Consider the following 12,271-nt stretch of genomic DNA (forward strand, 5'->3'; position numbering starts at 1 on the left):
ACTGTTCTTAACCTGAAGCACCACTTTAGCTAATGGGGCCTCCTGCTGCCGCACAATTTCTGTTCTCATCCTGAAGCAAAGTTCTTAACCTGAAGCACTATTTCTGGGTTAGCGGAGTCTGTAACCTGAAGTGTATGTAACCAGAGGTACCACTGTATTCGACAACTGAGCCACAGCTTCCGATTGGCTGAGGAGTTTCCTGCACTCAAGCGGAAGCCGTGTCGGACGTTTGGCTTCCGAAAAATGTTCAAAAACCAGAACACTTACTTCCGGGTTTTCGGCGTTCGGGAGCCGAGGTCTGACTGTATTTGGAAAGAGACAATTGCTCGGGGAGCAGTCAGTCAGGCTGGCCTCACAGCCCAACCAGCACATTCCGACGAGAGACCAGAAACCTAAAGACGTGGACACAAAGCCACAAAGCAGAAGGAACTGATACATGGGGCTGCAGCCTTATAACGCAAGCCTGTGCGTGCCTAATGCGTGCCAAGTAAATATGCATTGGACTGCATCCTTAACGTCATTTCCCACTCGACTTTGTGCCTTAGCTCTCTAGTCTGCAGCACACCAGCAAAAACTTTTCTGCAGTCTTTTTCATTTTTACTGGAGGGAAAACCTAATAAATCCCAGCAAAGCTTCCCCCCCCCCCATTCCTGCTTACTGAGCCTTTCTCTCTCATTTCAAAAAAAATTGTTTCTAGGCTATGTACTCCCTTGCTCTGGCGTTGGGTTACACAACTCTTCTTCTTCCTCCTCTTCTTTTTTTTAAAAAAGGTAAAATAGCTGCAGACAGGAGAGACAACTTATAGCCCAACAAATTCATCCTGCAGCAAGGTTCATCCAGGAACCATTTTCTACAGCAGTAGCTTTCAACAAAAAAGAGCTTCAGTAAAAGGTAAAAAAAAGCTAAATGACCCCTGGACGGTTAAGTCCAGTCAAAGGTAACTATGGGGTTGCAGTGCTCATCTTGCTTTCACGGCCAAGGGAGCTGGCGTTTGTCCACAGACAGCTTTCTGGGTCATGTGGCCAGCAGGACTAAACCGCTTCTGGTGCAACGGAACATCGTGACGGAAATCAAAGCGCACGGAAATGCCGTTTACCTTCCCGCCACAGTGGTACCTTTTTATCTACTTGCACTGGCATGCTTTTGAACTGTTAGGTTGGCAGGAGCTGGGACAGAGCAACGGGAGCTCAGTCTGCCACAGGGATTTGAACCCCCGACCTTCCAATTGGCAAGCCCGAGAGGCTCAGTGGTTTAGACCACAACGCCACCCACGTCTCTTTTTCTTCAGTACAGTGGTACCTCAGGTTACAGACGCTTCAGGTTACAGACTCCGCTAACCCAGAAATAGTACCTCGGGTTAAGAACGTTGCTTCAGGATAAGAACAGAAATTGCGCAGCGGCGGCGCAAGACCCCATTAGCTAAAGTGGTACCTCAGATTAAGAACATTTTCAGGTCAAGAATGGACCTCCTGAATGAATTAAGTTCTTAACCGAGGTACCACTGTAAAACTTTGTACTAGGTCTACCAGACTTGCGTGTTGAGCACACTGCTTTACGGAAGTGAGTCGTGGGCAATTTACACCTGTTAGGAGCAATGCCTCAATACCTTCCTCACGCGATGTGTCAGGAAATTTTGGGGCATCACATGGCAGGACAGAGTCTCAAGCAAAGATGTGCTCTCCCCAAGGCATCGTTCCCAGCATGTTCGCACTCCTGCCTCAGCGATGTCTACGCTGGCTTGGTCATGTTCACAGAATGGAAGAAGGCAGGATCGTAAGAAGGCTGAACGGAAGAAGGCAGAATTGAAGAAGGCTGGAGCTGGCACCAGGCACCAGGCCCACTGGCAGACCAATTCTGTGCTACAAAGATGTCTGCACTCATAATATGAAGACTGGCAACAATAACATTGTGGGAATCCCTTGCGCTTGTAGACAGACAATCAGGTCACATATCCACAGCAGTGACCAGAGGAGGAATGACCGCTGGGAGGATCGCAGAGAGAAGAAACGCCATCGGACGTCTGCAGCAGTAAAACCAGACGTCTTTGTCTGCCCCAGCTGCAACAAAACATGACTATTGGTCTCTACAGCCACAGCAGGCACCGTAACTCTCCAACAATTTGACTTCACCCCTGAAAGCACACTCTTTCATTGTCTCTCAAGACAGATGGATGCCATAGAGGGGTAGGAGAGCCAGGGGAAAATTCACAGGCAACCAATGCGCCCCTCAAATAGTACATTAATAGACAAGTCTAAGAGGCCCAGGACAAAAAAATTCACAGTAACAGTGGCTCAATTACCAGAAGTAACGTATTTAGCATTAACACTGGAAATGTATGCTCAATTCTGACCAAACTAAGCTTCCTGGTGTATATTTTGCTCTAGGAGGCTTAGTTTGGTATTCACATTATTTCCAGCTGTCCTCACCCCCACTACCAGCCCAAACTTCATTTTAACCAAACCTGGAAATGGTTCGTCACCTGGGAATGTCTTCCTAACAGCATCGCTACCCGACATCAGAAGCGCCTGAGTTCTCATGAGCAGCTTCACCAACCGCTAAGGAAAACTCAAGTGATGACAGATCAACAAAGCCTGCCGTAATATGTAAGATTTCTAACACACCGTGCTCAGGAAGAGCAAATTGTTAAGCACCAAGGTAATGACCGACTACAGCTTTGAGGGAGAGCACCTGCTTAGAAAGGGACGCGGGTGGCGCTGTGGGTTAAACCACAGAGTCTAGGGCTTGCCAATCAGAAGGTGGGCGGTTCGAATCCCCGCAACAGGGTGAGCTCCTGTTGCTCGGTCCCTGCTCCTGCCAACCTAGCAGTTCGAGAGCACGTCAAAGTGCAAGTAGATAAATAGGTACCACTCTGGCGGGAAGATAAACGGCGTTTCCGTGCGCTGCTCTGCTTCACCAGAAGCGGCTTAGTCATGCTGGCCACATGAAGTGGAAGCTGTACACCTGCTCCCTCAGCCAATAAAGCGAGATGAGGAGCAGCTTAGTCATGCTGGCCACATGACCCAGAAGCTGTACACTGGCTCCCTCAGCCAATAAAGCGAGATGAGCGCCGCAACCCCAGAGTCGTCCGCAACTGGACCTAATGGTCAGCGGTCCCTTTACCTTTACCTGCTTAGCAAACTGAAGCTCTGAGGGTCATTCTCCAGATAAGACCGCAAAACTCCCCTACCTGAAACCTTGGGAGAACTGCTACCATTTACCTGAGCTAGTGGTTGGAGCTGCTAGCATAAGCCAGCTCCCTAAGCTCTGAATCTTGTGGCAAATGTAGCCATTCACCCAGGAATTTCCTCGCCTCATCCTCCCCTGCCATGATGGAAAGTCTTAATTTTAAAAGGCCTTGAGCCTGCCGCTGTTACATAATCCTGTCCACTTCCATTTCCTCGCTTTGTTACGGATGTCAGGCAGCCCTGGGCATCAGGCCCATGTAAGATGACGCTTACATATGTTCACAAGCAGCAAGGACTGCCGGGGAGAGACCTCGGCTCAACCGCTGCGCACGTGATGCGCATGCAGAGCATCGCCACTTCCAGCGCGGGCGCCTCGCCTCTTAAGACAACAGATAGCAGGGTGACAGCGAAAGAGCCTTCTCTTCCTGAAGCCTCTGAGAGCTACTGCTGGTCAGAGCAGACAGTACAATCATAAACTTGGTGGTAGAACGGAATCCGTTCCGGAAGTCCGTTCGACTTCCAAAACAATCGGAAACCAAAGCGCGGCTTCTGATTGGCTGCAGGAAGCCAATCAGAAGCCACGGAAGCCCCATCGGACGTTCGGCTTCCAAAAATGGTTCGCAAACCGGAACAGTCACTTCCAGGTTTGCGGCGTTCGGGAGCCAAAACATTCGGGAACTAAGCTGTTTGACTTGCAAGGTATGACTGTACTGGGACAGATTGATAAATAAGCAATGGATACTAGGATACACGGGCGGGTATGGGGGATTCCCTGGTCCTGAATGGGGTAACTGTGCCCCTGAAGGACCAGGTGTGCAGCCTGGGAGTCATTTTGGACTCACAGTTGTCCATGGAGGCGCAGGTTAATTCTGTGTCCAGGGTGGCTGTCTACCAGCTCCACCTGGTACGCAGGCTAAGACCCTACCTGTCCGCGGACTGTCTCGCCAGAGTGGTGCATGCTCTGGTTATCTCCTGCTTGGACTACTGCAATGCGCTCTACGTGGGGCTACCTTTGAAGGTGACCCAGAAACTGCAATTAATCCAGAATGCGGCAGCTAGACTGGTGACTGGGAGCGGCCGCCGAGACCATATAACACTGGTCTTGAAATACCTACATTGGCTCCCAGTACGTTTCCGAGAACAATTCAAAGTGTTGGTGCTGACCTTTAAAGCCCTAAATGGCCTCGGTCCTGTATACCTGAAGGAGCGTCTCCACCCCCATCGTTCAGCCCGGACACTGAGGTCCAGCGCCGAGGGCCTTCTGGCGGTTCCCTCACTGCGAGAAGTGAGGTGACAGGGAACCAGGCAGAGGGCCTTCTCGGTAGTGGCGCCTACCCTGAACATCCTCCCTTCAGATGTGAAGGAAATAAGCAGCTATCCAATCTTTAAAAGACATCTGAAGGCAGCCCTGTTCAGGGAAGTTTTTAATATTTAATGCTGTACTGTTTTTAACACTTGATTGGGAGCCGCCCAGAGTGGCTGGGGGAACTTAGTCAGATGGGCGGGATATAAATAAATAAATAAATAAATAAATAAATAAATAAATAAATAAAATAATAATAATAATTGGCAGTATGTCTCTATCAGTTGCTGGAAACCACAGAAGGGAACTGCAGTGTTAGAAACTCAGGTACAGTATGTAAGCTAGGTGCCAAATGGCTCCCTAACCAAGGTTGTAGCTGCCAAAACGGAAGGTCTAGTTGCCATTTGGGGCAAGACAGCTCTAAAGTCTTATTTTTCAAATGATGAGCTGGCTGGCTGATTCCTAGTTGAACATCCAGTGACAGCCTTGAGCGAGGTTTGAGAACTTAAAGAACAAAACATCACTTAATCCAGAGACAGTCCACATATCTTTCAGCCTTTTCTGACCTGTTTAGCAGATCAAGCCTAATCAGAGTACTGTAATTCTACGCTCTGACTATCCAACTACCTGACTTTTAGAAGACATCGGAAGGCAGCCCTGTTTAGGGAAGATTTTAATGTTTGATGTTTTATCGTGTTTTTAATATTTTGTTGGGAGCCGCCCAGAGTGGCTGGGGAAACCCAGCCAGATGGGCGGGGTATATATTTAATATTATTATTTAATTAATTAATTAATTGTGTGGTGCTGTATTATGTTTTTAATATACGGTTGGGAGCCGCCCAGAGTGGCTGGGTATAAAATTATTATTATTATTATTATTATTATTATTATTATTATTATTATTATTATTACTACTACTACTACTACTACTACTACTGCAGTGGTACCTTGGTTTTCGAACAGAGTGCATTCCAGGAGTTCGTCAAACTCCCGGAACCGTTCAAAAACCAAAGCGCAGCATCCTGCAGCCAATCAGAAGCCGTGAAAGCTGCGTCGGACATTCGGCTCCCGAAAATCGTTTGAAAAACAGAAAACACACACTCAGGTTTTGATCGTTCAGGAGCCGATTAATTCAGGCGCCAAGGCATTCGGCTTCCAATGTATGGCTGTACTACGCACCTTTGCTCAGAAACAGGTCCCCACAATCCTAAATATTGTTTACCTGCCCACAGACTGTCTCGCCAGAGTGGTGCATGCTCTAGTTATCTCCCACTTGGACTACTGCAATGCACTCTACGTGGGGCTACCTTTGAAGGTGACCCGGAAACTACAACTAATCCAGAATGTGGCACCTAGACTGGTGACTGGGGGCGGCCGCCGAGACCATATAACACCGGTCTTGAAAGACCTACATTGGCTCCCAGTACGTTTCTGAGCACAATTCAAAGTGTTGGTGCTGACCTTTAAAGCCCTAAACAGCCTCGGCCCAGTATACCTGAAGGAGTGTCTCTACCCACATTGTTCTGCCCGGACGCTGAGGTCCAGCGCTGAGGGCCTTCTGGCGGTTCCCTCATTGCGAGAAGCAAAGTTACAGGGAACCAGGCAGAGGGCCTTTTCGGTAGTGGCACCCGCCCTGTGGAATGCCCTCCCATCAGATGTCAAAGCGATAAACAACTACCTGACATTCAGAAGACATCTTAAGGCAGCCCTGTTCAGGGAAGTTTTTAATGTGTGACATTTTTGTGTATTTTTTATCTCTGTGGAAGCCACCCAGAGTGGCTGGGGAAACCCAGCCAGATGGGCGGGGTACAAATAATAAATTATTATTATTATTATTATTATTATTATTATTATTACCTAAGTCCAGCTGGATTCAGCAGGGCTTATTATCTAGCAGGTGATCTTTCCATTGGAGTTTTCACGTTCAGTCTTAAACCTGCTTGCCTGAGAGGAAGCTCCATTCAACACAGTGGGACTTTCTTCTGAGTAGACATTGCCTTTCAGGCAGCTCAGCACTTTTTTGTCTTCCTACCTTCAGGCAGCAGAAGGTAGGAAGTGATGTGATCCATCGCATTAAGGCCAGTACGGTTATATGCCAAGCCCACTAACCACTAGCCAAGACTTCCCTAACCTGGTACAGTGGTGCCCCGCAAGACGAATGCCTCGCAAGATGGAAAACTCGCTAGACGAAAGAGTTTTCCGTTTTGGAGGTGCTTCGCAAAACGAATTTCCTATGGGCTTGCTTCGCAAGACGACAATGTCTTGCGAGTTCCTGCTGGTTTTTTTTTTTCCTTTCCCCCCCTTTTTCTAAGCCGCTAAGCCGCTTATCAGCTGATCCGATCAGCAGATAAGCCGCTAAAAGCCGCTAAAAGCCGCTAATAGCGCTAATCCTTCAATGGGCTTGCTTCGCAAGACGAAAAAACCGCTAGACGAAGAGAATCACAGAACGGATTCTTTTCATCTTGCGAGGCACCACTGTACCTTCTAAGTGTTTTGGACCGCAAACCTCACAATCCCCTGTCATTGGCCATGGTGACTAGGGCTGATGAAAGTTGGAATCCAAAAACGCTGGAGGGGACCAGCAGGGATGCTTTAGCTGAGATTCCTGCATTGCATGGGACTGAACTAGGTGCCGCTTGGGTTCCCTTCCAACTCTACAATTCTATGATTCCAGGACCAAGTTGGGAAAGACTGCCTAGACCTTTTGCCCATCTGCTCTGGTCCTAATACCTTCCCACGCACAAGTACGGAATGTTCTGCCATCCACACTGCAGAAGCTTACAGGCAAGACGTCTCTTGCTGAACTTTGCAAAGCTGTTGACAAGCAAAGCACAGTACACAGGGCAGCCCTTTGAGATTTGGGGCTTGGATTCTCCACCGTGGGACCATCCTTGCATCAGGCACCTTCCACCCTAGGGGACCTTCCTTTGCTTCCAGACTCGACACAATCAAAAGCCAGAACCTTTTCTTCTCTGAAAAGGTGCAGAAGACACAGAAACTTCTCCACCTTGGACCTCCATTAGCACACAGGCTGGGTACACATTGCAACCTTTCTTTCCCTCAATGAATTCTGGGCACTGTAGTTTCCCCCTCACATTCACAATTCCCAACAACTCTTAGCAAACTGCAATACCCAGAATTCTTGGGGGGGGGAGTGGTATGGTTTCAAATTGGATGAGGGACTGCATTGCAGTCTATGATTCTAGGCATGAAAGGGTTAAGACCATGCAGGGTTAAGTCCTGCCACCTAAGCAGGGACTAGGTAATCAAGCTCAATGGGTGAAGAGGTCTAAGTTGGTTGCTCCAAGCTCAGACCACATGGTTCTCACAAGCCATTCTTGAGTTTCTTTACCAACAGTTTAGGAACTTCACCACTTTGCAACTAAGCCAAGTTTTACTGCCTATGCAACTTTTCTGACTGATGTATGGAAAAGCACATGAACCTGACCTTTGAAGAGGTTGTAAGTATTTTTAATTTTTTAGCCTACCAAACGTGTGGTCTTTTCCTAAGCTGGGGGAAGAGGGAAATTGTGGAACTCACAAGGACATACATTAGTAATCTAACAGCCTATATTTCCACATGTTGCTGCATATTTTGTGATTTTAAATCTCTACTGGGGTTCTTTCACCCAAGAGTACTTGTCCCAAACCTGGATCTTGGAACCCAGGAATTCTCCTTTCATTTATATATACAGTGAATTTTTTTCTGGGGGTACACAGGGGTACGCATACCCCTAAACATTTTGTGAATCTTTGTACTTTTGTCCATTTACTGTATTTATTTTTCCAATTTGAACTATAAAATGGTGATTTTCTTGAGTCAAAATGAGAGTACCCCTAAACATTTTTTTAGAAAAAAAGCACTATACACACACACATCCTTGAACCAACACTTTGAAGGTACAGTGGTACCTTGGTTCTCAAACAGCTTAGTTGATGAACAAATCAGCTCCCGAAACCCTGGAAGTAAGTGTTCCAGTTTTCAAATGTTTTTCAGAAGCCGAACATCCGACATGGCTTCTGCTTGAGTGCAGGAAGCTCCTGCAGCCAATCGGAAGCCGCGCCTTGGTTGTCGAACAGTTTGGGAGTCAAAAGGACTTCTGGAACGCGTCTGCTGGTCGCGATTCACCGCTTCTGTGCATGTCATTTTGTGTGTCTGCGCACATGCGAGTGGCGAAACCCAGTAGTAACCCATTCTGTTACTTCCAGGTCGCCGCAGGACACAACCTGAAAGCGCTCAACCTGAAGCAAACGTAGCATGAGGTATGACTGTATAGTGTTTATGCAGCCTTGGTTACAGTCTAGCAAGAAGTAGTTTCTAATGCACTTATTTTATTGTATTGCACTTTGAAAATTGCCCTTCATCAACAGATATCCCAGGGCAGTTCCGAAACATTTACAACAGGCCAGCTAAACACACATAGTATTAGGGAACCTAATTTAAAAAACTGTCTTTTTTAATAATAATAATAAAAAGATCCAATTACAAGCAAAACATATACCACCGTTTTCAGGCCTCAATGCTGACAACCCAGTCTCCCTGTATGTTGCAAGAAATCCATTTGCCGGGGTAATATGCCATCAAACTGAACAAACATCATCAGCTCCCAAGTTTACTTAGAAGTCTGCACAGCCAGCTTCTGCCATCACAAGCATTTGGCTGGCCTTAAGCGTTTGTCCTATGGCTTAAGGCTTGGCTCTCGGCCCACCCTGTGCTTTGCACAGGCAGCTTCTCTTTGATGGACTCCGAATCATGGGCTTTGCTTTGGGCAAGTCTCTGCCCCTCAACAGATTCTAAAGCCTCTTCCGCCTCCTGGGTGAATCTCATAGGTCAAGCCATCAGAATGGCAGATCACCCGGCCAATCCACAGCAGTAGCCACTTCCTTGGCAAGAGGGCTGTGGTGGTGCTCAGGTCCCACTTGTCAGCATCCCAGAGGCAACTGGTTGGCCACAGTGAGGAACAGGATGTTAATCTAGGGCTGCATTTATACCACAGATTTAAGGCATTTTGATACTGCTTTAAACAGACATGGCTCCCCACAAAGAATTCTGGGAGCTGTAGTTTGTTGAAGGTGCAGAGAGTTCTTAGGAGACTCCTATTACCCTCACAGAGCTACAATTTCCAGAGTTCCCTGGAAAGAGGCATTGATTGTTAAACCACTTTGGGTTTAAAAATCAGGGTTCCGTCCTCTCCCCCATGCTTTTTAATATCTATATGAAGCCGCTGGGAGAGATCATCAGGGGGTTTGGGCTGGGTGTTCATCAGTATGCAGATGACACCCAGCTCTACCTCTCCTTTAAATCAGAACCAGTGAAGGCGGTGAAGGTCCTGTGTGAGTGCCTGGAGGCTGTTGGAGGATGGATGGCAGCTAACAGATTGAGGTTGAATCCTGACAAGACAGAAGTACTGTTTTTGGGGGACAGGGGGCGGGCGGGTGTGGGGGATTCCCTGGTCCTGAATGGGGTAACTGTGCCCCTGAAGGAACAGGTGTGCAGCCTGGGAGTCATTTTGGACTCACAGCTGTCCATGGAGGCACAGGTTAATTCTGTGTCCAGGGCAGCTGTCTACCAGCTCCACCTGGTACGCAGGCTAAGACCCTACCTGCCCGCGAACTGTCTTGCCAGAGTGGTGCATGCTCTAGTTATCTCCCGCTTGGACTACTGCAACACGCTCTACGTGGGGCTACCTTTGAAGGTGACCCGGAAACTGCAATTAATCCAGAATGCGGCAGCTAGACTGGTGACTGGGAGTGGCCGCCGGGACCACATAACACCGGTTCTGAGAGATCTGCATTGGCTCCCAGTACGTTTCCGAGCACAATTCAAAGTGTTGGTGCTGACCTTTAAAGCCCTAAATGGCCTCGGTCCAGTATACCTGAAGGAGCGCCTCCATCCCCATCGTTCAGCCCGGACACTGAGGTCCAGTGCTGAGGGCCTTCTGGCGGTTCCCTCACTGCGAGAAGTAAGGTTACAGGGAACCAGGCAGAGGGCCTTCTAAGTAGTGGCGCCTGCCCTGTGGAACGCCCTCCCATCAGATGTCAAAGCAATAAACAACTATTTTACTTTTAAAAGTCATCTGAAGGCAGCCCTCTTTAGGGAAGTTTTTAATGTTTGAAGCTGTACTGTTTTTAATATTCAGTTGGAAGCCGCCCAGAGTGGCTGGGGAAACCCAGCGAGATGGGCGGGGTATAAATAATAAATTATTATTATTATTATTATTATTATTACATCAGTTTGAAGCAGTATACAGTGGTACCTCAGGTTAAGAACTTAATTCGTTCTGGAGGTCCATTCTTAACCTGAAATTGTTCTTAACCTGAGGTACCACTTTAGCTAATGGGGCCTCCCGCTGCTGCCACGCCGCAGCCACGCGATTTCTGTTCTCATCCTGAAGCAAAGTTCTTAACCTGAGGTACTATTTCTGGGTTAGCAGAGTCTGTAACCTGAAGCGTCTGTAACCTGAAGTGTCTGTAACCCGAGGTAAAGGTAAAGGGACCCCTGACCATTAGGTCCAGTCATGGCCGACTCTGGGGTTGCGGCGCTCATCTCGCTTTTCTGGCCGAGGGAGCCGGCGTATAGCTTCTGGGTCATGTGGCCAGCATGACTAAGTCGCTTCTGGCAAATCAGAGTAGAGCACGGAAACGCCGTTTACCTTCCCGCCAGAGCGGTACCTATTTATCTACTTGCACTTTGACGTGCTTTCAAACTGCTAGGTTGGCAGGAGCAGGGACCGAGCAACGGGAGCTCACCCCGTCGCGGGGATTCGAACCGCCGACCTTCTGATCGGCAAGTCCTAGGCTCTGTGGTTTAACCCACAGCGCCACCCGCGTCCCTCGTAACTCAAGGTACCACTGTATAAATGGTATGGGGAATCTCTGCCCGCCTCCAATGTTGCTGAACTACAACTCCCAACAGTCCCAGCAAGCAAGCCAGGGAAGATGGGAGTTATAGTTCAGCAACATCTGGAGGGCCACAGGTCCCCAAAACCTGCACCAGCCCATCAGCACATATGTGTGTGAAAGGAGCACAGGGGCAGGGAATAGCAAGGAAAACCGCATCTCATTTTGCTCTCTGACTCACCAACCTCTCCCCTAGGTTGTGAGAAATCACAAGAACACCTGAGCACGTGCAGAGGGCCTTTCCCTCAAGGGTGAGTAAGCACAACCAATCCCCCACACAGAGAGAACACATCCCACAGGCAGGCCTGTGAGCTGCCTGCCTGCTCAGGCGGTAGAGCATGAACCTCTTAACCGCAAGGTTGCGGGTTCGAGCCCCACGTTGGGCAAAAGATTATTGCACTGAAACGGGTGCGACTAGATGACACTCTACAATTCTACGCTTCTAGGAAATCATTGCTCTCTCCTCGCCGGAGTAACTCCCGGAGTGAGGCCTCCAGACGAGACGTTCCCCTGAACGAAGGCTAGCCAACGTCCAGCCCCCCGGACGTGCGGTTAAAGTGGCAGCGAGGCTCACCCTCGGCAGTACCGCGTCATGCCAGGGCATCATGAGAAAGCATCTCTGAGCAGGGCGTCACGGCTCTCCCGCCACAAGGAACCCCTCCAGATCAGGAGGGAGCGCAGGGGATTTCCCCAGGTCAACAGCGAATGATTTCCAACTGCAGAGATGCTATGGGGGACACCCAGGTAACCAATCACCTTTCCAAATTAAATATTGCCTGGGGGCGGGGAAGAGACAGAAACAGACTATCCTTTGGAGGGACGGGGAGGAGGCCGGATAGGGGAAAGGAACCCATGGGGGGTAGGGGGAGAGAGGGGGAAAGAG

The 12,271-nt window shown here is 48.7% G+C and overlaps 1 protein-coding gene across 8 annotated transcripts in view; it reads right to left on the minus strand.

The window, feature by feature from the left end:
* The window catches only part of MPP3 (MAGUK p55 scaffold protein 3), a 109,739-nt gene that overhangs the window by 81,219 nt on the left and 16,249 nt on the right, over nt 1–12,271 (minus strand). The gene's annotated exons all lie outside the window — the stretch shown is intronic.

The sequence above is a fragment of the Podarcis liolepis genome (assembly GCF_965112155.1).
Source record: "Podarcis liolepis genome assembly, chromosome: 13".
In the NCBI taxonomy this organism is placed as follows: domain Eukaryota; kingdom Metazoa; phylum Chordata; class Lepidosauria; order Squamata; family Lacertidae; genus Podarcis; species Podarcis liolepis.